The sequence below is a fragment of the Mesoplodon mirus genome (assembly GCF_964341445.2).
Source record: "Mesoplodon mirus genome assembly, chromosome: 2".
NCBI lineage: Eukaryota > Metazoa > Chordata > Mammalia > Artiodactyla > Ziphiidae > Mesoplodon > Mesoplodon mirus.
Genome location: NC_138977.1, coordinates 143,821,830 through 143,847,122, shown reverse-complemented (window position 1 = coordinate 143,847,122; position 25,293 = coordinate 143,821,830). Strand labels below are relative to the sequence as shown.

At 40.3% G+C, this 25,293-nt stretch overlaps 1 protein-coding gene and 1 long non-coding RNA gene across 2 annotated transcripts in view; one reads left to right on the top strand and one right to left on the bottom strand.

Annotated features, from left to right (window-relative positions):
* Positions 1-985, bottom strand: part of NDNF (neuron derived neurotrophic factor) — a 39,301-nt gene extending 38,316 nt beyond the window's left edge. The window contains exon 1 of the mRNA XM_082604084.1: positions 483-985. The gene's annotated coding sequence lies outside the window, so the exon portion shown is untranslated. The remainder of the gene's footprint in view (positions 1-482) is intronic.
* Positions 1-25,293, top strand: part of LOC309815528 — a 460,183-nt gene that overhangs the window by 53,867 nt on the left and 381,023 nt on the right. The gene's annotated exons all lie outside the window — the stretch shown is intronic.

The following is a 25,293-nucleotide window of genomic DNA, read 5'->3' as shown; positions in this document are numbered from 1 at the left end:
GCCCTGCAAGACCCCACCAGCCCCGCAGGCTTTCTCCAGCGGCCGGCGGAGGGCATGAACCAGGGGAGGGAGGCAGCAGCCCTCCCGGCGGTCGGGCAAAGAAAGTGTCCAGGCCAAGTCGGGGATAAGGGCTCGGGGGCGGCTCCCCGGACTCCGCCGCTCCCTGGGCACCGGACCCCGTGCCCCCGACCTATGCACTCTCTGCGTCTCCTCCCAGCACCGCTGGGGCCGCCCAGCCACGAAGCCAGCCTGGAGAACTGAGGGAGATCTGCTCCACGCCCCTCACGCCCTCGGCTCCTCGGGAGCCGGCGCCCTCGCCCTGCTGTGACCGAGAACCTAGCGGGGCCCCACCAAGTGAGGAGACGCGCGCCTCCACCCCCATCCCAGACGAGCCCTTGGGTGCGAACGCTTCTTGCGCCAGGTCTCGGGTGGCGGGCTAAAGGCGTCGGACGTCGGGGGTTTGCTTTTCTCTCGCAACTTACCTTAAAAAAATGTTTTCCTGGGGGGAAGAGGAAATATCCCTTCCCGAGGTGTGATGGGGCCACGTCCCCGGCTCCGGCCAAGATGCTAAGCACCAGTACTCTGGAACCAAAGGGACTTGGGGGAGGTGGGTGGAGGAAGAGGCGGATAAAGGAGAAAAATGAAATGGGCCGAAGTGTCCCAACTTTGCGGCCGGCGCTGCAAACTTCAAAGGCGGGAGAGGGCTGGCGGCGCGCGGCCGCCGAAGTTGCTGCGAAGTGGCGCGGGGAGAAGCGCGGAACTGGGGGGATCCCGGGGCAGAGCGAGGGAGCGGCGGAAGGTCCTTTTAAAAGGCAGGGAGCGTGCGGGGGCCGGGCGGCGGGAGGATGCTGCAGCTGAGAGGGGAGCCGGCGCGGGCTCCGCGGGCGGCCTCTCTGGGCACCGGCTCCAGGCTGGAGCGCCGCGCGGGGAGAGCTGGGCGCACGGGGCGGCGGCGTGTGAGCGGCTCGGTTCGCTCCGCTCTCTCGCGGCTCGGAGCTGGGAGTGTGTGATCTCTCCCGAGTGTCACTGCTGAAGCCCGGAGCCGCTCCCCCTCCCGCCCCACCGCTGCCCGCCCGCCCCCTCCCTCTGCCCGCTGCCTCCCGCTCCGTTCCTCCCTCCCTCCCGCTGCGCGCCACCGAGCGCGCGCGCGCGTACACACACACGCACACACACATCCTCCCCCCCCTCCCAAATGGACCCTCGCGGGCGGCATCGCGGGGGGCGTACCCCCTCCTTACCTCCCAGCCAGCCGCGGGGAAGCAGAGGGAGGCCCACCGAGACCCCCTCAAAGCTACGAAACTCAGAGAGACGCATAACGGGACCATCGCCCTGTCTGGGAGATCTGGGTGCACAATAAGGGGGAACTCGGGTTGATTTGAGGGCAGGGTGGGGAGACGAGCTAAACGGAGAAGGTTGGAGGCGGAAGCAGAGTGTGCAAACTGTGCATTCCTGTCCCACTTTTCACCCGGCCGCCTGCCTACCACAGCCTTCAGCCGGGGAGCGCTTCCCCCTCGGCGCACTCCGAGCCTCCTCGGGTTTGAAACTCAGCAGCTGTTTTAACAATTGAAAAGCGGCCCTGCAGGACCAGAGAGACTGAGCGGAGTGTGTGAAGCCATTAAGGCTGACTAGGTAATTATGATAAGAAGTTACCTAATTTGCAACCTGGCCTGGGCGCAGGAAAAGGCTGCGGGAGGGCGGGGGCGGGAGGGGCGGGACTAAGTGATTTAGTGACCTCACTTTGGCAACTTCGAACCTAGTTTTCGGCTAACCTGGTTTGTAGACCCTTGCACTTTAAGTTCTCAGAACATATAGTTTATTAAGATATAGTGTCAGGAATGAAAGCAGGAAAAATACTTGCCCGCTTCTCGTTGCCACAGAAAAATGAAGATGAAAATCAACCTTACCGAGGTAATATTCTTGTTAAATATCTGGTCACAGAGGACAGCCCAATGCAGCTCCTTAAGTTTTGTGGCTCCTGGATGAGAACACTGCAGTAGGTGGATTTATGAAACCGATTTACTCCACAAAATCGCTTTATAAAAGCCTTAGAATTTTTAAGCGCTAAAAGGGACGTTGAGATCACTGTGCAAACGTTTTTAGCAGATGAGACAATGAGGTAGGAAAAAGGGATCTCTGGATCTCTGCTCAGATCTGGAAGAGTGGCTTCTGCACTTCTGAGATATGGCCCCAAACAGGCCATTGGAGAACTCAGCAAACATTTATTAAGCACCTGCTGTGTACCATACATGTCTTGGTGCCAAGATTTCAAGGTAAGACATAGTGCTGGGCCTTTAAGAAGTTTATAGCCTGGTGGGGAGACAGAGGCATCAATGAAAATGTGATTAGCGCTATAATATGTGTTTGTACCTGTTCCTGTAGGAGCATGGAAAGGGAAGCAGCTAATTCCCCTTTAGAAGTTACTCTTGGTAGAGATTTTAGTGTAGAGTTCTGAAGCATGAGGAAGAGAATGCCAGGCAAACAAGGATGGGGGAGGAAAGGATTTCCACAAACAGAGAGAAGCAAGTGAAAAGGTTAGAAAAGTGTCAAAGTACACGGTGTGTCCTGGGAACTGGGAGAAGTTAGATGTGGCTGAATTGCTGCTGAAGCAAGCAAGGCCAGGCCACACCACACACTACAGGCCCAGAGAGCCAGAACTTTCTGGAGTTGGTATGTAGTTGGGAAACTATTAAGGGTTTAAAGCAAGGACAGAGTTTAAGGTTTTCAAATGTCATCAAATACGAGTTTTGGAAAGTTACCTCTGGAATAATGGTGGAAGACAAATAGATAACAGTGAAGAGGTTATTTCCAGAGGAAAAAGTAGGCCCTAACTAGGGCAGTGAAAGTACCAATTGGAAGATCGGGACAGCTCTAGAGATATTTAGGAAATAGTATAGCAGGACCTAGTGGTTGATTGCACATGGAGGGTAATGCAGAGGAGGAGTAGTCTAGACTGCCTCCCAGGTTTCTGGCTGGGGCAAGCAGGCAGGGGATGGTGCCATTTGTCAAGAGAAACAATGTATAGAGAGGAGGAATTTTAGGAGCAATGGGATGAGTTCTGTCTTAAACTTGTTGAGTAGCGGGTGCATTTGGGACACCTGAGTGCAGTACCTTGTAAGCAGCCAGAAACAAAGTTCCTAGGAGAGAAGATCCAAGGTGGAGGATCCATCAGGAATTATCAGCATTCAGATATTTCTTGAAGCCAGGGAGAGGGGGAAGGCGGCCAGGGAGAGAAGACTTAGGAAGGAACATGGCAGAACACCAATGTTCTAGGGCTGGATGGGGAAAGAGGAGCCTTTGAAAGAAACAGATGGAGACCAGAGAGGGAAGAGGAGACCAAGGAGGGAGCGGCATTGATGAAGCCGAGGAAGGAAAGGACTGCTGACCAAGGTGGAAGGTGGCAGGGTGAACAATACAACCAGGCTAAAAAGCAACTGCTACTCTTTTCAGAATGTCTCAGTGATCTTGACCTAAGCAATTGTAGTTTCTGTTGTATGTGTGTAATGGATCCAGATAATAGCAGGTAGAGAAGGTGAGATCACGGGGACAGAGAACATAGCTCATTTCCCTAGTACTCTGGCCCTGAAGGGAAGGAGAGAGATGATGAGAAAAGCATTTTTGTAGTTGTACTTTTGTTTGTTTTCCTTATTTGATATACCTGGTCTTAATTGCACAATGCTGAGGGGAAAGCAGGTGGAGAGAGAAAGGCAGAGTAGTCTGTGAAGTTCTCTGAGGATCTCTTCCCGCCTCAGTACAGCGATGGCACCAATATCTACCTGGTGAATCTCACAGTGTTGATGGGAGTTCAGATAAACCAGGCATTAAGATAGTGCTTTAAAATTGCTGGGAAGAAACTGAGTCCAAAAGATGTTAAAGTGACTTATTAAATCAGCTAATTAATGACAGACTGAGTAGTCTATGGGGAAAGTTCTATAAAAACTCTGTGAAAGGTATTTTTATGAAAGTTCCCCCCAAATTCCTAATTTTGAACATCAGGATTTGCATATATCAATATAGCTGTCTTCTCAAAAAATGTGCCATTGGTAAAGCCAGTGGCACTGTGTGTATTTATATTTATATATGTACGGACCCTCAGTGTGTTTTGAGAGACTTGGGAGATGTGCCATATTAGTTAGAACATGCATTATTTAGTCAGACAGACTTGTATTTAATTCTAAACCTGGTAATTATTTGCTGTGGGACAAATAGGTTAATCTCACTGAGCTTCAGTGTTGTTTTTTCCAATATAGAAATGGAACAAATTATAGCTGACTTACAGATGTTTTGTGAGGATTAGGTACTATACTGTATTCAAGTGTTTGGCAGATATTTGATTACTTATATTTCAATTTACTTTTTAAAATAAATTCATTTATTTCTGACTGCATTGGGTGTTTGTTGCTGCACGTGGGCTTTCTTTAGTTGCAGCGAGCTGGGACTACTCTTCGTTGCGGTGTGCGGGCTTCTCACTGCAGTGTCTTCTCTTGTTGTGGAGCACAGGCTCTAGGCACGTGGGCTCAGTAGCTGTGGCTCGCAGGCTCTAGAGTGCAGGCTCAGTAGTTGTGGCACATGGGCTTAACTGCTCCACGGCATGTGGGATCTTCCTGGACCAGGGCTCAAACCCATGTCCCCTGCATTGGCAGGCAGATTCTTAACCACTGTGCCACCATGGAAGCCCTCAATTTACTTTTAAACTATGAAATTCATAAATATTCAGTCAATTGGGAAAAAATTAAAAGTCCAAGACTATTATAAACTTAAGAGTGTAATTTAAGTCTATTTAAGAGAAGTCCTAGTTCAAGCCCTTGTCTTAAGGCAGCAGTCCTCAAAGTGTGGTCCACAGAACAGTGGAGGGGTGGGGCATGAGACCCTTTCAGGGAGATCTGTAAGGCCAAGGCACTATCATATTAACTCGAAGATGGTAATTTGCCTTTTTTACTGTGTTGACATTTGCACTAATATCAATAGTACAAAAGCAATAGCGGGTAAAACTGCTAACATCTTAGCATGAATCAAGGCAGTGGCACCAAACCGTACCAGTAGTTATTGTCATCTCCACTGCTACAAATGTCAGTTTCTCCTAAGAATGCCTTTGATGCAGTAAAAATTATTTATTTTATTAAATTTTAACCCTTGACTTTGTCTTTTTAATATTCTGTATAGCAAAGTGAGAGACACACATAAAACTTTTCTGCTGCATACAGTGTCCTGAATTAAGACTCTTGTGTAATTGAGTTGTGAGGTAAACTAGTTGTTGTCTTTTTTCATGAAACATATTTTTACTTGCAAGAACAACTGACAGACAAACTATGGTTATTCACACTTGATGTTTGGCAGACATTTTTTTTCAAAACAAATTAAGTGAGCCTGTCACTTCAAGGTAAACAACTGGCAGTATTTATTTTCAATGAAAAATTTGAGCTTTCAAGGAAAAAAAAAATAGAAATTAGAAAACTTGTATCTGCTACCATGAGCTTGACAGCTTCCCAAAACATAAACTCTTTTCTAATAGGATTGTGGCCTTTTTAATTAATGTGGTTTTTTGATATTGTACAATGAAATGTCTTGATATTTGGAAGTCTGCTTACGCAGTGCACCAGTATTTTCCAAATGACCAATAATGTGTGATGTTCTAAAATCGTGCATTAGTTACAGATCCATTCAAAGCCCAAGACAGACCAATGAATTTTTATATAAGAGTATGAAACGTTAACTGATGTGGTTTCACATTCCGTATTGCAGTTATAAAGTTTAAGAAACTACCACTTGTTGAGTTTTCGTATAGCACCAAAGAAAAATATCCAGAATTATTTGAAAAAGTTATTAAACTGTTACTTCGTTTTCCAGCTACATATCTGTGTGAAACCAGATATTCCTCATTTGCTTCAAACAAAACAGCATATCGCAACAGATTGAATATGGAAGCGATAGGAGAATCCAGCTGTCTTCTACTAAGCCAAACATTAAAGAGACTTGCAAAAAATATAAAACAATGCCACTTTTCTTACTAGATTATTTTATTTGGAAAATATAGTTATTTTCAGAAAAACATGATGCTATTTATGCTAACATGGTAGATATGCTATAGTTATTTTAAAATAAATTAATAAATTAAAATTTTTTTCTGTTTTAATTCCTAATATGTTGAATACTGATAGAAATAATCCACATAAACAAAAACTGCTTGGGATCCCCAACGATTCTAAGATCCTCAATGATTCTTAGTGGTTCTTGAGAACCACTGCCTTATAGAACAGGCCTAATCATGAAAATAGATTGAAAGGTCATCAAAGCCTTATCATAGTATTCTGCCTAATGATTGGCCAACATCTCACATGCATTTATTTGTCCAACGTATTTCTTATATTACACAAATATAAATAGACCCTTCTATACATATACTTAACTCTATAGAGTGTTGTAGTGGACATTTCTGCACTGGGGACTGGAACAGAAGAACTGGTGGAAACCATCATACAAATATAAGTTTGGATAAAACAGTATCATGCCATGCCTGGGCATTCTACTGAATCAGTTCCAGGCATTCTTTTGTTTGTTGGCTCAGTTTCAATCCCTTCCCTACTCCACCCTCTCCATGGCAGAGGCTGTTACACAATTCTTGAAGTAGTACTCTAAATTCCCTTCAAAATTAACGATTGCCTCTAATTTGATGTCTCTTACACACAGAACCAATGTTAAGTGGAAACCTTAAGCCTGAGTTACCCCTCATTCTTCATGAGGGCATTTATTCACTTAATAAATACTTGTTGAGCACCTACTATATTTCTGGCACTATGCTAGCTGCTGGGAAGAAAAGGATAAGCAGGGCACTTGCTCTCAGTAATCTAGTCTAGTGGAGAATTAGGTAATTACCATGTGATGTAATAAGTGAGTAGTGAGACGCTGTGCAAATCCATGAGAAATTGGAGTGGAGTGTCAGGGGAAGATTCTTGGAAAAAGTAACATCTAAAAAATAGAGACCCAGAGAATGTGTCAGTCATCTTGGTTAAAGGATGGCAGGGTGGAGTCAATGAGGGTTTGAAGGAAGAGGGAACAGCCTAGACTATGACATATTCAGAAAGTGTTACCAAGAAACCCACTAGTATAGGAAATTACCTTAATTTTAAAGGTATAGATAAGATCAACATATTTTTCTTGAGTTTTAGTTTGTGTGAGCACTAGAATGGGATATTTTAAAACCATTATAGTACATTTAAATACATTTAATTTAAATCAGAATTACCATTATCTTAAAAGAAACACTGGATTTAAAAAAAGGTTAAAAATTTTATTAGAAACCTCAAACGCAATTTTGCGTGGCTTTCCAAAGATTAACTTAGTGCATCGAAAAAGAATGTTTTTATTGTTACTTTGTTCAAGGCACTGAACTCAATGCTAAAGAGATAAAAAAAAAATCTAAAGCATAGTGTTTGCCCAGGAAAAGTCTGTAAGATGAGTTCAGACATATTTTCTTTCCTTCCTTTAGACATTCAGTAAATATTTATTGAGTGCCTATTGCCTGACTGATCTTGATGATGTATTATTAAAAAGACAGATGTCACCCCTGCCCTCAGAGAGCATATAGCACAATAGTGACAAGTCAGTTGGCTTTCAAATATTGGTCACAACATCAGACACCAAGTGATAGTTCCAAGGGCATAGTAAAAATTGCAGGATGTAACTTTTTCACCATTGGGAAAAGTTTGAATTAAGGGAGAGGAGACTGAGAGTATCAAAGCAACAGAAGTGTCATTGGGAGAGGTTCAGAGGAAGGAAATACCAAGATGCATTAAGAGGCAGAAAATAGACTAGTTTAGTTGGGATGGGTTTTGTAATGGAATTAATGGAATTAATATAGAAAAAGAAATCGGATACGTAGGTTGGGTAGATTGGAGTGACCATGTTATAAGATGAGGTTTGGGCTTCATTCCTCTTTGCAAGGAGTATAACCTAAACAAATAAAACATTAAAGAAAGCATTGTTCGCCACACTTAAGAAGGACACTCCTGGTTTGTAAAAGAGGCATTCTTTTGATTATAATAAATAGGTTCCTCTTATATAAAATCCCCTATTGTTTCACTTCAAAGTACAGTCTTCCTTGGTATCCTTGGGGGATTGGTTCCAGGACCGGCTGTGGATATTGAAATCCTTCGATGTTCAAGTCCCATAGTCGGCCTTTCATATCCGTGATTCCTCATCCGTTGATTCAACCAACCTAGGTTCATGTGGCGCTGTAGTATTTATTTTAAAAAATCCACAATCCACGTATAAGTGGACCTGCACAGTCAAACTCATGTTGTTCAAGGGTCCACTGTATATATCTGCTCATTCATTGCATTTCCCGTGAACAATTTTGCTAGTTGATATATTACACTTTATCAGTTATGTGATAGAAAAACTAAAGTATTTTTTAGAAAAACTAAAGTATTTTTTAATGTCAATCTAGAAAAACATTTCCTGAGTGCATCCTATGTTCTAGAAGAAGGAATCCACTGGTGACATCGAGTCTCAGCCTGTGGTATTCCACCACTGTACTTTGATCCAGGCTGGTTGACCAAATCAACATAGATTGCTATTTTCAGTAGCCTGCACTGTGTCAATTATGTAGAGAGAGCAGACCATGCAAGACAAACTAGCAGCACTGTAGTGAGGTTACTGAAGATATGTGCACACCCACAAAAAGAGATGCGAAAACACTGGGCCAGTCTGGAGCAGAAAAAGGGCTGAAAGGAATAGGGGTGGGGAGGTATTCTTAGATATAACAGTGAGTCCAGGATTATGTGATTAATATGTTCCTATAATTTGGGATAATTTAAAAATTGCTTTATTTTCTACCTCTCATGGCTTGTTTAGACACAGTTAAAAAGAAAATTCTTTCATGTAGGAAGATTGGCCCAAGCGCCTGATAGCTACATGCCAGTGACATCATACTACCTTAAGGCCACTCAGACACAAAGCCCGGTTATTTTATTTTATTTATTTTAGATTTATCAATTATATTTATATCAAAGAATCAGCTTTTATTTTCTTTGATTTTTCTCCAGAGCCCTCTATTTTCTTCTTCTTTTTTTTTTTAACATCTTTATTGGAGTATAATTGGTTTACAATATTGTGTTAGTTTCTGCTGTATAACAAAGTGAATCAGCTATATGTATACATATATCCCCATATCCCCTCTCTCTTGCATCTCCCTCCCACCCCTCTAGGTGGTCACAAAGCCCAGTTATTTTTTAAATGTTTTGAAGCTCAATGGCATCGATAGAGTGGAAGGAACACAGGCTTCTGAATCAGAGGTCTTGCGTACAGTTTCCTACATTGCCCCTTAATGACTTGGAGACTGTGTGACTTGGAAAGTTGTTTAATCTCTCTCAAGCTCAGTTTTATCATCTGTAAAATGGGAATAATAAAATTTCCCTGAGAGGAATTTTATTGTCAGAATTAAACAGTTTTGAATATGTAAAGTGCTGGATATATAAATAGGCACTAAATAACTGCCCATTCTTATTCCCTGGCTTCAACTTGCCTGAAAACGCATAAAACATTTGCCCCTGCCTAATCAGAAGACCATTTGTAAGTGAAAAACGAAATGAATGGAATCATCGAGAACCTGGGCATTAGGATGACCAAAATGAGCAATTTCAGGTTTATAAAATGTGCTATATCTAATACTCCTCCCTTTACAAATTTTTATCTAGTTTATTCCTTAAAACAAAGACTGAAAAACATTATTTTCCACATTTCACTGATGAGGAAACTGAGGTTTAGGGACACAAGTGACCTGAACCTCATTCTGTCTGACCCCAAATCCTCTGCTCTTAACCAGCTCCCCAGGCTGTCCAGGTATATTACTTGTAACCTCTCTATCAACTGTTTTCACATATTCATTTCTCTTTTTGATTCTGTCATGTTAATAGACAATAATAAAAAAAAAGATTTTACCACAGAATTTGAGTTGGTGGCTCCTTGGCACTCTATAAGAGCAAATTTAATCACACATACTGTTTTCACAAAGTGTATGAATTCATCAATTCTAGCCACAAACGTCTCAGGTCACAAGTCTGGAAGATTAAACCAGAGGGAAGTGGAATAGTCCAACTTGATTTAGCTGCCTGAGTCTTTTACTTGAAAACCATTTAAACTCCATCCAGTTGACACAGTATGGGTCCTTCCCTAATGGCACTTGACAAACTGGCTTGTCCATGAAAAACAGTGTGGCTAGGAGGGCTAACATAATTTTCAAAAATCTTCACATGTGCAGCTCATAAAAAGCAGACATGACTATATATACCTTTGATTCAACCAGTTTCCATTACAAGGAACTTGTTAACCCTAGAGGTCAATTAGTGGGAAAAAAAAAAAAAAAAGAAAAAGGCATCCCCGCATTCACCTTTTGTCTGTCTAATCTCTGTTATTAGGTGGTTTCTACACACCTCTACTGTTACTGCTCACTAGTCCCCACAAGAGCCAGCATCAGTAGGTATTGTTATGATGCCCATTTTAGAGATGAGGCTACTGAGGTTGTCAGAACTTGTCCTGTTTCTTGCCAAGAAGAAGTTTGAACCCAGGCAGTGCTTTCGGCTATGACACCCTCTTCGCCCCCTTTTGGAATCAATTTAAGGTAGTCCCTTACAAATGTGGGCAATGAACTAAAGAATTCAAGAGCAAGTCAAGTCCAGTCACATCAACATCCATTTTAACTATTTCTTAGTAGTGTGGCATATTAAAAAGTTCCCTTTGAGAAAATAAAACTTTTCTTGGATAGAATAACATAATGTTAAAAAAATCTGTTAAGTTTCTCAGTGTGCACTAACAGACTCAAACATATTAAATTCCTTACTGGATTAGACCAGTTAACACTGGATTTTGTCACATTTCTACTTTAAATGCCACATCTAGGAAAGAAATGTATGGTTTTTTAAACTTCTTTATTGGAGTATAATTGCTTTACAATGGTGTGTTACTTTCTGCTTTATAACAAAGTGAATCGGCTATACATATACATATATCCCCATATCTCCTCCCTGTTGCATCTCCCTCCCTCCCACCCTCCCTATCCCACCCCTCTAGGTGGTCACAAAGCACCGAGCTGATCTCCCTGTGCTATGTGGCTGCTTCCCACTAGCTATCTATTTTACATTTGGTAGTGTATATATGTCCATGCCTCTCTCTCACTTCGTCCCAGCTTACCCTTCCCCCTCCCTGTGTCCTCAAGCCCATTCTCTACGTCTGCGTCTTTATTCCTATCCTGCCCCTTGGTTCTTCAGAACCTTTTTTTTTTTTTTTTTTTTTTAGATTCCATATATATGTGTTAGCATACGGTATTTGATTTTCTCTTTCTGACTTACTTCATTCTGTAGGGCAGACTCTAGGTCCATCTACCTCACTACAAATAACTCAATTTCATTTCTTTTTATGGCTGAGTAATATTCCATTGTATATGTGTACCACATCTTCTTTTTCCATTCCTCTGTCGATGGACACTTAGGTTGCTTCCATGTCCTGGCTATTGTAAATAGTGCTGCAGTGAACACTGTGGTACATGCCTTTTTTTGAATTATGGTTTTCTCAGGGTATATGCCCAGTAGTGGGATTGCTGGGTCATATGGTAGTTCTATTTTTAGTTTTTTTTTTTTAATATAAATTTATTTATTTATTTTTGGCTGTGTTGTGGTCTGTTTCTGTGCGGGGGCTTTCTCTAGTTGCAGCAAGCGGGGGCCACTCTTCATCGCAGTGTGCAGGCCTCTCACTATCGCAGCCTCTCTTGTTGCGGAGCACAGGCTCCAGACGCATAGGCTCAGTAGTTGTGGCTCACGGGCCCAGTTGCTCCGCAGCATGTGGGATCTTCCCAGACCAGGGCTTGAACCCGTGTCCCCTGCATTGGCAGGCAGATTCTCAACCACTGCGCCACCAGGGAAGCCCCTGTTTTTAGTTTTTTAAGGAACCTCCATACTGTTCTCCATAGTGGCTGTATCAATTTACATTCCCACCAACAGTGCAAGAGGGTTCCCTTTTCTCTACACCCTCTCCAGCATTTATGAAACAAATGTATTAATATTTACTCCATTGTGCCAAATCAGATTCTATTATAAAACTAGATCAAATATGAATCACTACCCTGTAAAATTCAAAATCTGTATGTGCAAGGTAATGAGAAACGTAGGTCGTTCTTGTTCCCTGAGAATAACTTCTCAAAAATCTTATGCTCTATTGAAGGAAAATATTGCATTATTTTGAGTCATTTAAAAGGAATAAAGCCATTTTTTCTAGATAATAAATTGTAAGTGAACCACTGAAATTATTTTGGGAAAACAGCTTTCATTCTGACAGAGTCTGATGTGAATCTGAAAACTCTTGGTGTTACAAAGGAAAATTTTGATTTTTGTTAATGTAAACTTAGATTATCTAGCCTAAACCTGCTTCATTTGTTCAGATTAATCCTTATATGACATATTCTCTCCATAAATATTACCTATTTAGAACCTTGAATTTTTCTCTTGTCTTCCTAGCGTTTTATCAGTAACTGTCTATATTTCTAAGTCTATAAATTTCTATGAATGTGCTAATCATACTGGTATTATATCACTTCCAATCCCCAAACCTTAGACTACTCAGTCAAAATCTGAGAGAATTCCTATGGTAAAGAAACAAAACTTAGGGGCTGGACATTTTTCTGCAATTAAAAGAGAATAACATCATGAAAATTCAAATAGGTTGGAAACTCAGTGGTCATTTGAAACACTAAACTACAAAGAACTCATTTGTACATCTGTCAAAACATAGAAAAATCATTCTGATTTTGAAAGAACTTTTCAAAGACCTTATCTGTGTGGGAAATTGCACACCAACCTATGAGGAATATGTAATTTGTGTTAAACACAAAGTCTCATTCAAGAACTAAAGATAATCTTATATCCGATCGATTCTGGACCAGAAATTTTGTAATTTATTTCTAGCGAGAATGTTCTTAAGGGAATAGGTGATACAAATCAAGCAGGATCCAAGTGCAGAAAAAACTTCAGAAGTGCAAAAATGTTTGATTCTCTTCATCTTTACATGAGCAAATACATTTACAAATCCCCTACTTGCTCTTCCTCTGTATTTCAAGGCAAGTCTAGCAAAACACATGTAGGGGGAGAAACACAATAAAATGAAGAATAAAGATGATGGGAAGTAGGGATAAAAATGAGAGAAAAAAGTGAAGAGAAGACAAAATAGTAGTTAAGAACTTAAAATAGAGAGTGATGGGAAAATAAAGACACGTAATAAAGTGATTAGGGTTAAGGATAGTCAGTAGTGGGCATGGGGGCCGGAAAATACAGAGTGCATCAGAGGAGTCGAGAAGGCCAAGAAAAAAGGAATGGTATGTGACTTAGCACCAGATCTAGAGGTAACATCACAGAGTCAATACTTATGTAATGAGAAAACAAAAACGTACACTGACATTTACTGGGAGGCAGAGTAGCATATTTCAAGAATTTGCATCTCACTCTCAGTTAGAGAAGCTTCAAAGAGCTGCTTCATTTTCATGGGCAATCTGAGTGAAAGGAAGGAAGATAGAAAACTGAAGTGGGGAGGATTTTGAAGTTAGAGGGGTCCTCTTGGTGAAAGGAGAGAAACTAAACTGGATTGTGTATTTTCACTGGGTGGATTTGAACCAATATGCCTTACAGCAGAATTTCCCAAAAGTTTTCCATATTTAAACACAGACTTTACTATTACTTACTTGATCTGTTTAAACTGTAGACCTTCTTTTTTTTTTTTTTTTTTTTACTAAATAGCTTATTTTAAAAGGAAATTAACAACCTAAACAGTAATATCTGTTTCACATGCTAGTTATGGTTTTTTTTCTCATACACATTAAAATAAATAAAATATTTGCTATGGAACCACTTAAAATAATATCTCATGCTGTTGCTGCTTTGCATGCATGCAAAGTGAGATAGTCCTAGGCTATGAGGAAGGCAGGAAGGACTCTTGTCCGATCCACAGCAGTGGGAAGCTCTTGAAAGACCCTAAAGAGGGAGGAAATACAGGAGAGCAATGGGCAGTGAGCCCCTGAGGCCTGCAAGAAAGGAGGAGAGATGAAGAAATAGCCCCTTGAGATCCGGCATGGAGGGCACACAATGTCACTTCTGCCTCATTCTATTGATGAAAGAAACTCACAGAGCCAGCCCAGATTCAAGAGGTGAGGAAGTAGACTCCACTTCTTTTTTTTTTTTTTTTAATATTTATTTATTTGCTGTGCCGGGTCTTAGTTGTGGCACCTGTGATCTTCGTTGCTATGTGCAGGATCTTCGTTGCAGCATGTGGAATCTCTTAGTTGCTGCATGTGGGCTCCCAGTTGAGGCATGCATGAGGGATCTAGCTCCCCAACCAGGGATCGAACCCGGGCCCCCTGCGTTGGGAGCATGTCGTCTTAACCACTGGACCACCAGAGAAGTCCCTAGACTCCACTTCTTGATGGAAGAATCTGTAAATAATTTGTGACCAGTTTTAATCTACCTCAACTCACAGGCTCAAAAACTCAACAGAGGGTCATCAACATAATTCAACAGAGGTGATATTAATATGGAATGTCATTTTTGTGTTCTTTTGAAGCTATAATATGTTTGGGGCTAAGTTTAACAGAATTAGGTCAGTAGGAGAAGAGTATAGCAACAGTTTTATTCTAACTCTCACTTTTATTTTGGGATGCCAGTTCTTATAGATCGTAAACACACTCACAGAAATACACACACACCTCCAGGTCTATTATAGGTTTCTTGTACTATCTTTGTTCAAGAGAACTAGAAAATCAGTTTTATAATACGAATGGGAAGAACCAAATTAAAGGCCAACTTAATTGATCTTAACCTAAAGTAAACACAAAAAGTCTTGTTTTTAAATGGCATCTCTCAGTGGGTGAAACACCTAATTCAGGCATCTCAAGAGACAGATATTCACTTAAGGTAGAGGAATAGTTCTGCTTCCGAGTGGAGATGGAGAGATGATTTATATTCCACTTAATTAATTCTTAACTGAGAGTAATACTATGGTGTTTTATCAAAATCTTCTAATATATTTGTTATCTCAAAAGCATAGAAGAGAATAACTTATAAATTCTACTGACCAATGTTTGAGAAGCTGTGGACAGTTCACAGGTCTTCCTAAAACAATGATGGACTTTTCATTTTTCACCTCTCGGGTTTGGGAATGATTCTCTTCTCAAAGGTTCCCCTTTGAATACATAACATTTTTGTGCCTGGTATTAAGCTCTTTTCACTCCGTTTTGTACCTCCCTCCTTCTCCTTCCCCACTTTGTTGTGTTGAGGATCTGGCAAAACACGTCTCTGCTTTGCCAGCTGCTCTGGAATGGGCTCTGCCGATGGATGCTGGGGTGAGAGTGCAGGGTTGGAGGACGAAGAAGGGGCACGGCCTTCCTCAGTGCTTCCTGTTTTATTCCCACTGCTGCTTCTGCTTCCTGTGCCCTCAGACTTCACCCAGTGGGGCTTCTCCATTTGGCCATGGTGGTATTTTGCAGTAGCAGCAATGGATGCCCGTTTGCGGATTTCCCAGCCTGTAGAGTCAGCCTCATCACCTCCCGTCAGAAACACCAGCATCCTGTCCTTAGAGGTCCAGGTCACAGGTCGCAGGTCAGACACAGCAGCATGAGTTTAACTGTGTCTCATCCTCAGAGATCTGAGTTTCAGCTCCACCAAACTCCTTCATGCTTCTAATTCCAGGCTTGTAGGTTTGAACAGTTCCACGTCTTCTCTTTGTGCTCAGGGGAACCCTCTGCTTTCTCACTTGCTACCTCTGGGAGACCTCCAAGTTCCCTTTTTGCCCTTGGTCTGCCCTTTTCAGTTCTCCAACACCTGATTATATTACATTCTCTCTATTTAAAGAACAGACAGGGTTTCTGTCTTCTGATTGGACCCTGACTGAATAAGTGACTAAAGACTAACACAGATGATCACTTAAAACATTAATCTTGATCATTTTAAGTGTGATCTTCAAAATTCAGGATGTACCTACCGGAAGACTTCAAATAATACAATCTTTAAGTTTCAGGGTTTACAACGCTCATTTGAAGTAGTTTAATATTAGAGAAGCTCTCTAATATTTAAAGCCACATACTTTAGCTATTGAAGACTTTTCACCTAAAGATTTGGAAGAGCTTGGTATAATGACACTTAATCTGAGCTATAATCTTGTGGATGTGATAGGATGTAAATATCACACAAAAGTCAGCCAAAGATTAAGATGGTTTCAAGTAGTATACAAACAACTATTTCAAGAAAATATAGGGGAACATCCAAATAAATCATTTCATATATATCAAAGTGGAGCAAGGGCAAGTGGAAGAAAAAAAGTAAAACAAGTGATTTTCAATGGATTGTGGCTTCAGTTGGAATGTGTGAGAATAGGGACCATTTAGGTATTATAGTTCTGAGCAGAAGATGTAGCATCTTTGGGCTTCACTGGGCCCTCTGCTCCCTGCTGGGATTGTGTGCTGAGAATGATGGCTTTTTCAGACTTAGGACAGAATCTTTCTCAGTGACTGAGTACCTCTTAATAGTAAATACAGTTAACAGTGCAAGGTGGCCAACTATAAGTGTCAGCCCTGGGTGTTGCTGGCTTTAAAAGTGTGAAGTGGAACCTTAGGCTGGAGGAAGGTGTAGGGGGCTGTTGGAGATTTTTATAAAAAGTTACATAATACATTGCATATAAATATATTAGAAAGATAAACAAAAAATGACAACATCCGTTGCCCTAGTGAGGGGAGCTGCATGGCTGGGGGACAGGAGTGGGAGAAAGACTTGCCTTTCACTGTCTACCCATTTGTATTTTTTAAATTGTGTACAAAGTTTATATAATACCAACTGAAAAATTTTAAAAAGCCAACTAAATGTTTAATTCATATTGGTATTTCCCTTCACAGTTTCCAAATGGCTCTCACTTCAGTAATTCTCTCTGCTCCACACTAAAAGCCTGTGAGGCAAATATGGCGGGGTTCTTCTTGTCTTATGCATGAAAACCTCAGGGTATAAATGTCTGACTTCCTCAGTATCATACAAACAAAGTTTAGGTTAAAAAAGAAAGGCTTAGGTTAAAAACAAGGTTATCTTGCTCTTGAGTAGTTCTTTCCATTATATTGCACTGCCTTATGTGTGCTCAGGACTACAGAACAGATTGTGTAGAAAGAAGATTGGCCTTTACAAGACAGAGTTTACAGACCAAGCTCTGGCCTATGTATCTACACATGTAAGGTTTCTACACCTGGTGGAAGGACTGTTACTGCAGCCCCAGTAACCTGCAGACCAAAGCTCCATGCTATGTGAATTAATTCATGTATTCAATAGTGACAGACTTCCTTGACTAGCCCAGGGCTGAGGACCTTATATGCATTGTTTGCAATCGTAACCAAAGGCTTACAAATAAGTCTTCTCCCCATTTTGCAGATAGGGAAATTGAGATGCAGAAAGGTTACCGAACCAACATATTAGGTTAAAAAAATTGTAAGGCAAGGATTTGTATTCAATTCATCTTTCCCATAGCCTGTTCTTTTTTTAAAAGGCATTGGGCTTGTTGCTCCCATGGATACATAGGTAAGTAAGAAAGCTAGTGTCTCGAAAATAGAAGTGTGCATTGTGGGGTGTGGAGAGGAGTGGATGGTGGGGCAGAGAGGAGACAAGTACTGTGAAAACTCTAAAACTCATAAATCCAAGTATTATAAAAGAAATCTGAGCAAATGCCATAAGGGTTTAAAGGAAGAAGCAATCTTAGTCTCCTGCAGGTGAGTTAGACATGGCTTTATTCAAGAGAGAACAAGGGTGAAATAGGCATTGAAGAATTACTAGCAACTGAAATATGGAGTAGACTTGAAGTTAGGAATGGGAAGAAAGCAAAACAGGGCAGATGGAACCTGCAAATGTTTTAACGACTGGCCAGTGTCTGCAACATAAACTATGTTAATAAAAAAATTTGTTGCCTCCCCTAGGACAGGTATCTAAGATGCAGGAGCACTAACTAAGATGCTGGTGACCAAAGCCCCTCTGGGGAAAATAGTACCAAAAATAAATACATAAACAGTTTTAAAATTGTTGAATGAATGCATGTAAGATGACAAAGGAAGAAAGCATGAGAAGTCCTTCCCCCCAATTTTCTATCATTTTGGCTGAGCTCTGAGTTACATTATTATCTTATTGTAGTAATTATTCAGTGCTTGATTACAGTAAAAAAGATCAACCCTATTAAAACACATAAGGATGCTAAAGTAATGCTTTGCTGTGTCAGCCGGCTCTCTCCAAGTCCAAGGAGAATGGCAGAACCCAGAAATTCTGCTGCCAAAGATCCAACTCCCTCAGTTTAGAGTAGTTTCCCAACTCCCCTCCCTAGGTATTTTGTACCTTCGAAAGGGCTTCAGGGGTTCCACAAACAGCGAAGATTTAAATTGCCTGAAAAACTCATTCATTTATTTTATCTGTTTTTTTTTTTTTCTTTTTTCGGTACGCGGGCCTCTCACTGTTGTGGCCTCTCCTGTTGCGGAGCACAGGCTCCGGACGCGCAGGCTCAGCAGCCATGGCTCACGGGCCCAGCCGCTCCGCGGCATGTAGGATCCTCCCGGAGCGGGGCACAAACCCGTGTCCCCTGCATCGGCAGGCGGACTCTCAACCACTGCGCCACCAGGGAAGCCCAATTTTATCTGTTTTTTATATTGTGATTCCAGATAAGATTTCATTAAAAAAAAATTTTTTTTTTACAACCTTAGCCAGAAAACATACGTCATTGAAATACCTCCTCAAAGTTGCAAGACTTGGAAATTCTGAGCCAGGCTGAGAGTGTTTACACAAGCTGCAAATGAGAGGACATGAGGGTGGTCAGGGACCACACGTTGTAATGGAAAGAGGACTGGGTAGGAAGGTGTGCCAAATGGGTTCTACTCTGATCCCACTAACAAGATGGGAGATTGGCCTCTATATACTGGGTGACCTGAACAATGAAACCTGACCTCTCCGGACTCCTTTTTCCTCATCTATACGAGGAGGGAATTGAAAAAGATGACCCTTGCTTGTCCAGCTATTGACAATTAGGTACTGAACACTCTCTAGGATTTAAGCACACTGCTATTTATTTATTTCTTCTATGCAGTTAGCCATTTTGGACAGTTAAAAATGTTATTGGGTTGGCCAAAAGTTTCTTTCGTTTTTTTCCGTAAGATGGCTCCACTAGCACTTAGTTGTCTTTGACTTTATTCAAAACAATTTTGTTAGATTGTATTGTGACAGCTGTCATATCAGTGTGCATTTTAAAAGAAACATCAAAATTGGTGAATTTTTGTGTAGCCATTTTAATATTGAGGATGGAAGAAAAAAGCAACATTTTTGGCATATTATGCTTTACTATTTCGAGAAAGGTAAAAATGCAACTGAAACGCAAAAAAAAAAAAAAAGATTTGTGCAGTGTATGGAGAAGGTGTTGTGACTGATTAAACGTGTCAAAAGTGGTTTGCGACGTTTTGTGCTGGAGATTTCTCGCTGGACGATGCTCCACAGTCGGGTAGAACAGTTGAAGTTGATAGCGATCAAACCAAGACATTAATTGAGAACAGTCAATGTTATACCACGCGGGAGATAGCCAACATACTCAAGATATCCAAAACAAGCATTGAAAATCATTTGCACCAGCTTGGTTATGTTAATCACTTTGGTGTTTGGGTTCCACATAAGTTAAGCGAAAAAAACCTTAACTGTATTTCCGCATGCAATTCTCTACTTAAACGTAATGAAAATGTTCCGTTTTTTAAAAGAAACTGTGACGGGCGATGAAAAGTGGGTGCTGTACAATAATGTGGAATGGAAGAGATCGTGGGGCAAGTGAAATGAACCACCACCAACCACACCAAAGGCTGGTCTTCATCCAAAGAAGATGATGTTGTGTATATGGTGGGATTGGAAGGGAGTCCTTTATTATGAGCTCCTTTTGGAAAACAAAACAATTAATTCCAACAAGTACTTCTCCCAATTAGATCAACTGAAAGCGCAGTCGATGAAAAACGTCCAGAGGTAGTCAAAAAAAACGCATAACCTTCCATCAGGATAACGCAAGACCACACGTTTCTTTGACGACCGGGCAAAAACTGTTACAGCTTGGCTGGGAAGTTCTGATTCATCCACTATATTCACCTTCAGACATTGCACCTTCAGATTTCCATTTATGTAGGTTTTTACAAAATTCTCTTAGTGGGAAAAATCTCAATTCCCTGGAAGACTGTAAAAGGCACTTGGAACAGTTCTGTGCTCAAAAAGATAAAACGTTTCGGGAAGATGGAATTATGAAGTTGCCTGAAAAATGGCAGAAGGTAGTGGAACAAAAGAGTGAATACATTGTTCAATAAAGTTCTTGGTGAAAATGAAAAATGTGTCTTTTATTTTTACTTAAAAACTGAAGGCACTTTTTGGCTAACTCAATACATTTGGTGTAGATCTATAAACTGAACTGAAGAATTTATTTCAATTTGTGAATGACTAGAATTGTCCAGCCCAAAGAAAAGTGATTTCTCCAATAGTTCAATATAATCTATGCTAAATTACTTCTTCAATATAAATATTATAATGTGTAAACACATACACAGGCTGGGTTTAAAGTCATGAATGTACAGACTTTCCCCTAGCCCGTTCATTTACTTGGATCCTCTTAAAGGTCAGTGCTGATTACCACAGGATGACCCAAGTGTTAGGATATGGCAATTTGTGTAGACTTGTCCATCTATGTACATATGAAAATATAATTTGATAGAATTGCCCTACTATTTCATGATATGGCTTATGTATATGACCATGTATTGACTTGCTTAGATGAAACAATTGTTATCTTATAGTCACATGGCAAAAAACAAAACAAAACTATCTAACCAAGCCCAGAAGCCCTTTTCTCCCCACTGTGGTAAGTTTGATTACTTTTAAAAATCCATCACATACTATATACATTTTTGAGCATCTATGATCTCTTTAATACGTATCAGTCACTGCTATGTACCAGGCATTGTACTAGGCATGTATTAGCCATTAGGTTATGGCTGTGTATGTAATAGACAGTCCCAATTCATAAGCATATAGGCAGGTAAACAGGCAAGAACAATTAAGTTTGATCTACAAAGTGTAAGATGCCACTGCAGGTACATAGGACAAATACCTGACCCAGAGGCAGTAAGTTAGTAGAGATTTTCTGGAGGAAGAGACGTAAGCTGAGAGACTTGGTAGATGAGAAGGAGTTAGCCTTGCAAAGGCATTGAGAGGTGGGAATCAGGGTGATCTAGACATAGGGAACAGCGCGTGTATAGCGCCCAAGTTGAGAAAGTGCAGTATGTTGAGAGAACTTGGAGAGCTGGAATGTTGAGTTTCAAGGGGTGTGACCATAGATGAGGCCAGAGAAGTGAGTAGCAATCAGGTTATGCACACTATTGTAAATTATCTTATTGTAAACTATCTTGGACTTTCTCCTACAAATCATTAGCATGACTGATGTGTTTGACCAGGGGGATGACTTGTATTTGTCAAGTTTACTCAACCTTCAGTGTGGAAAATCCATTGCCAGAGACCAAGACTGAAAGCAGAGTGATGAGTTAGAAAGCATAGCAGAAATCCAGGTTAAAAATTATGGTGTCTTAACCAGGGTAATGTGAAAGAGACGGGAGAAAAGAGACCATATTCCAAAGCTTTGAAGTTAGAATCAGCAGGGTTCAGTATTTTTTTTTTTAATATATAGAATAAAAGAGAAGGACAATTCAGGAGAGATACTCTGGTTTCTGACTTGGGAAACTTGATTTATGGTACTACCTTTCAATGTGATGAGGAACAAAAAAAGCCAACAGATTTGGGTGAAGGGAGAAAATGTGATGAGTTTGTCTTGGGACATGTACTTTGGGTACATATGGACCATCCAAACAGAAAAGTGTAGAAGGCTTTATGTATGTATAAAGTTAGAAAAGATATCTAGGCTGGAAATAAAACAAAGCTAAAAAAGTCACCAGTCTAATGGCATCTGAAACTGTGGATTAGAAGACCATTCAGGGAAAGCATGTAGACTTAGAACAGAGGAAAGCCAAGGACAGAACAATGACCAAAACCCACATTATAAGAGATGGTTGAGACTCAGGAGGAAATCCAGGAACATAAAATATCACAGAAATTCAAGGGAAGAGTGCACTTGAAAGAGGAAAGAATGGTCCATAGTGTTAGGTGACGTAGAGAGCACCCCCCCCCCAAAAAAAAACAGTTTTAAGAAGTACCCATTGGATTTAGCAACCAGAAGGTCATTGGTGTCCCTTGCGATAACAGCTTCATTTGAGTGATGGGGATGGAAACCAGATCACACTGGGTTCAGAAGTGAGTGGGAGCTGTGGACATGGTGACAGTGAGTGTAGAAAATGCTTTCAAGAAGTTTCACTGTTAAGGCAGAAGAGAGATAGTGTGCTAGTTGAAAGGGTGTATCAGGTTGAAAAGAAGGTTTTAAGAGAGACTTAAGCATGCTTATATGCTAATAGGAAAAATCCAATAAAGAAGGAAAAGAGAATACCCAGTGGCAGGAGATCCTTAAGGAGGTGGGAAGGAGGGTATGAGATACAGTGCACTGGTGGAAGCGTTACCCTTTACCAGGAAGAGGCAGTCCCTCCAAGTATCAGGAGGATGGAGTGATGATGGTCCAGATGGTCACAGGTTGGGTAATGAGAGTGTGATAAGAGCTTTCAAGATGCCAAGATGAATATGCCAGAATCCCAGTCCTCTCTCAGTTTGGAAGAGGGAGATAAAACATATGCTAATAATTCTGTTACTAAGTAGAAAGTGATAAATGACATGAGAGAGTTAGAAATAGAAGGCAAAGAATGGTAATTTACTGAATGGAAAGGTTGTTTCTGATTTGGGATGGAGTAGAATCTCATAAAGGAGGTAAAGTCTGAGATAGTTCTTAAAGTATGTGAGGAACTCAGAAGTGTAGGCCATTACATTGCAAGAGAATAAGCAAAGGGAATTGAAGGTGATATTTAGGGAATGGTGACTAGATAAGATTTGAGTGAAATGTCAAATAGGTGGAATAATAGGTGATGAACCTCAAAAGTTGGAGCTTCATTGAGGAAAGGCACCATGTCAGACCAAGGAGTTTGGAGTTGGACTTATTTTCAGTAGGCATTGGGAAGTTATAGAATTTTTTATGTTTAAAAAGTAGAACATTTGAGAATCAAATTAGAAAGGCATGACAGCATATTAAAAATAAAGATGTAGAAAACACTGAATGCTAAAGAAGGTATATTAGGAATTTGATAAGTATTGATTAATGAATCAAGGGATGGATGAACAAAGACCATTTTGTATTTGTACAAATAATACAACATTAAGTTAAAACCTAATGTATGATATCCCTGGGGTATAAGGATGGTTCAACATACACAAATCGATACATCACATTAATAAAATGAAAGATAAGAATCATACAATCATTTCAATATACACAGAAAAAACATTTGGCAAAATAAAACATCCATTCTTGATAAAAATCTCTAAACAAATTAGGCATATCTCAACATAATAAAGGCCATATATCACAAGCCCAAAAATAACATCATATTAATGTTGAAAGGTTGAAAGATTTTCCTCTAAGGTCAGGAACAAGAAAAGGGTGCCCACTCTCACCCCTCCTATTCAATGTAGTACTGGAAATCCTAGCTAGAGCAATCAGGCCAGAAAAAGAAATAAAATGTATCAGAATTAGAAAGGAAGAAATTAAGTTGTCTCTATTTGCAGATGACATGATTTTATATATAGAAAATCCTAAAGACTCAATCAAAAAACTGTTAGATCTAATCAACTAATTTAGTAAAGTTGGAGAATACAGAATTAACATACAAATTCAGTGGTGTTTCTAAACACTAGCAATGTACTTTCAGAAAAATATCCCATTTATAATAGCATCAAAAACTACCAAATATTTAGGAATAAATTTTCCAAGAAAGCTGAAAGATATATTCTGAAAAGTATAAGAAATTGATTAAAGAAGTTAACAGAAGACACAAAGAAGTGTAAAGATATCTTGTTCACGGATTGGAAGAATTGGTATTGTTAAAATGTCAATACTACCAAAAGCCAGCTATACATTCAGTGCGATCCCTAACGAGATTCCAGGGGCAATTTTTACAGAAGCAGAAAAAAAGCTCCTAAAATTTATATGACATCACAGAAGACCCTGAATAAACAAAGAAATGGTGAGAAAGAAGAACAAAGCAGGAGGCATCATACTTTCTGATTTCAAGCTATTCTATAAAGCTATAGTCATCAAATAAGTATAGTACTGGCATAAAAACAGACAGATAGATTAATGGAACAAAATCAAGAGCCCAGAAATAAATCCAAGCATATATGGCTGATATTTGACAAGGGAGCCAAGAATACTCAATGGAGAAAAGACAGGTCTGTTTAATAGATGGTGCTGGGATAATTGGATATTCACATGTAAAAGAATGAAACTGGATCCATATCTTACCCTCACAAAAATTAACCCAAAATGGATTAGGACTTAAATGTAAGACCTGAAACCATAAAACTCCTACAACAAGACCCTTGACATGGGTCTTGGTAATGATTTTCTGGATATGACACCTAAAGCACAAGCAACAAAATAAAAAAAATAAACAAGTGGGACTACATCAAACTAAAAAGCTTCTTCACAGCAAAAGAAACCATCAACAAAGTGAAAAAACAACATACAGAACAGGAAAAAATATTTGCAAATCATATATCTGTTAAGGGGTTACTATTCAACATACATAGAGAACTCCTATAACTCAATGGCAAAAAAACAAATAGTGCAATTAAAAAATGGGCAAAGGACCTGAACAGACATTTCTTCAAAGAAGATATATGAAACACCAACAGAATCCGAAAAGATGCTCAGTATCACTAGTCATTAGAGAAATGCAGATGAAAACCACAATGAGATATTATCTCTTGCCTATTAGAATGGCCACTATCAAAAGACAAGAGATAAATGCTGGTGTGGATGTGGAGAAAAGGGAATGCTTGGGCATTCTTGCTGGGAATGCAAATAGGTACAGCCACTATAGAAAACAATATGGAGGATCCTTGAAAAATTAAAACTGGAACTACCATATGATCCAAAAATTCCACTTCTGGGAATACATCCAGAGGGAATAAAAACACTAACTTGAAAGGATATTTGCACCCTGATGCTCATAGCCACATTATTTACAATAGCCAGGACATGGAAGGAACCTAAGTGTTCATTGATGGGTGAATGGATAAA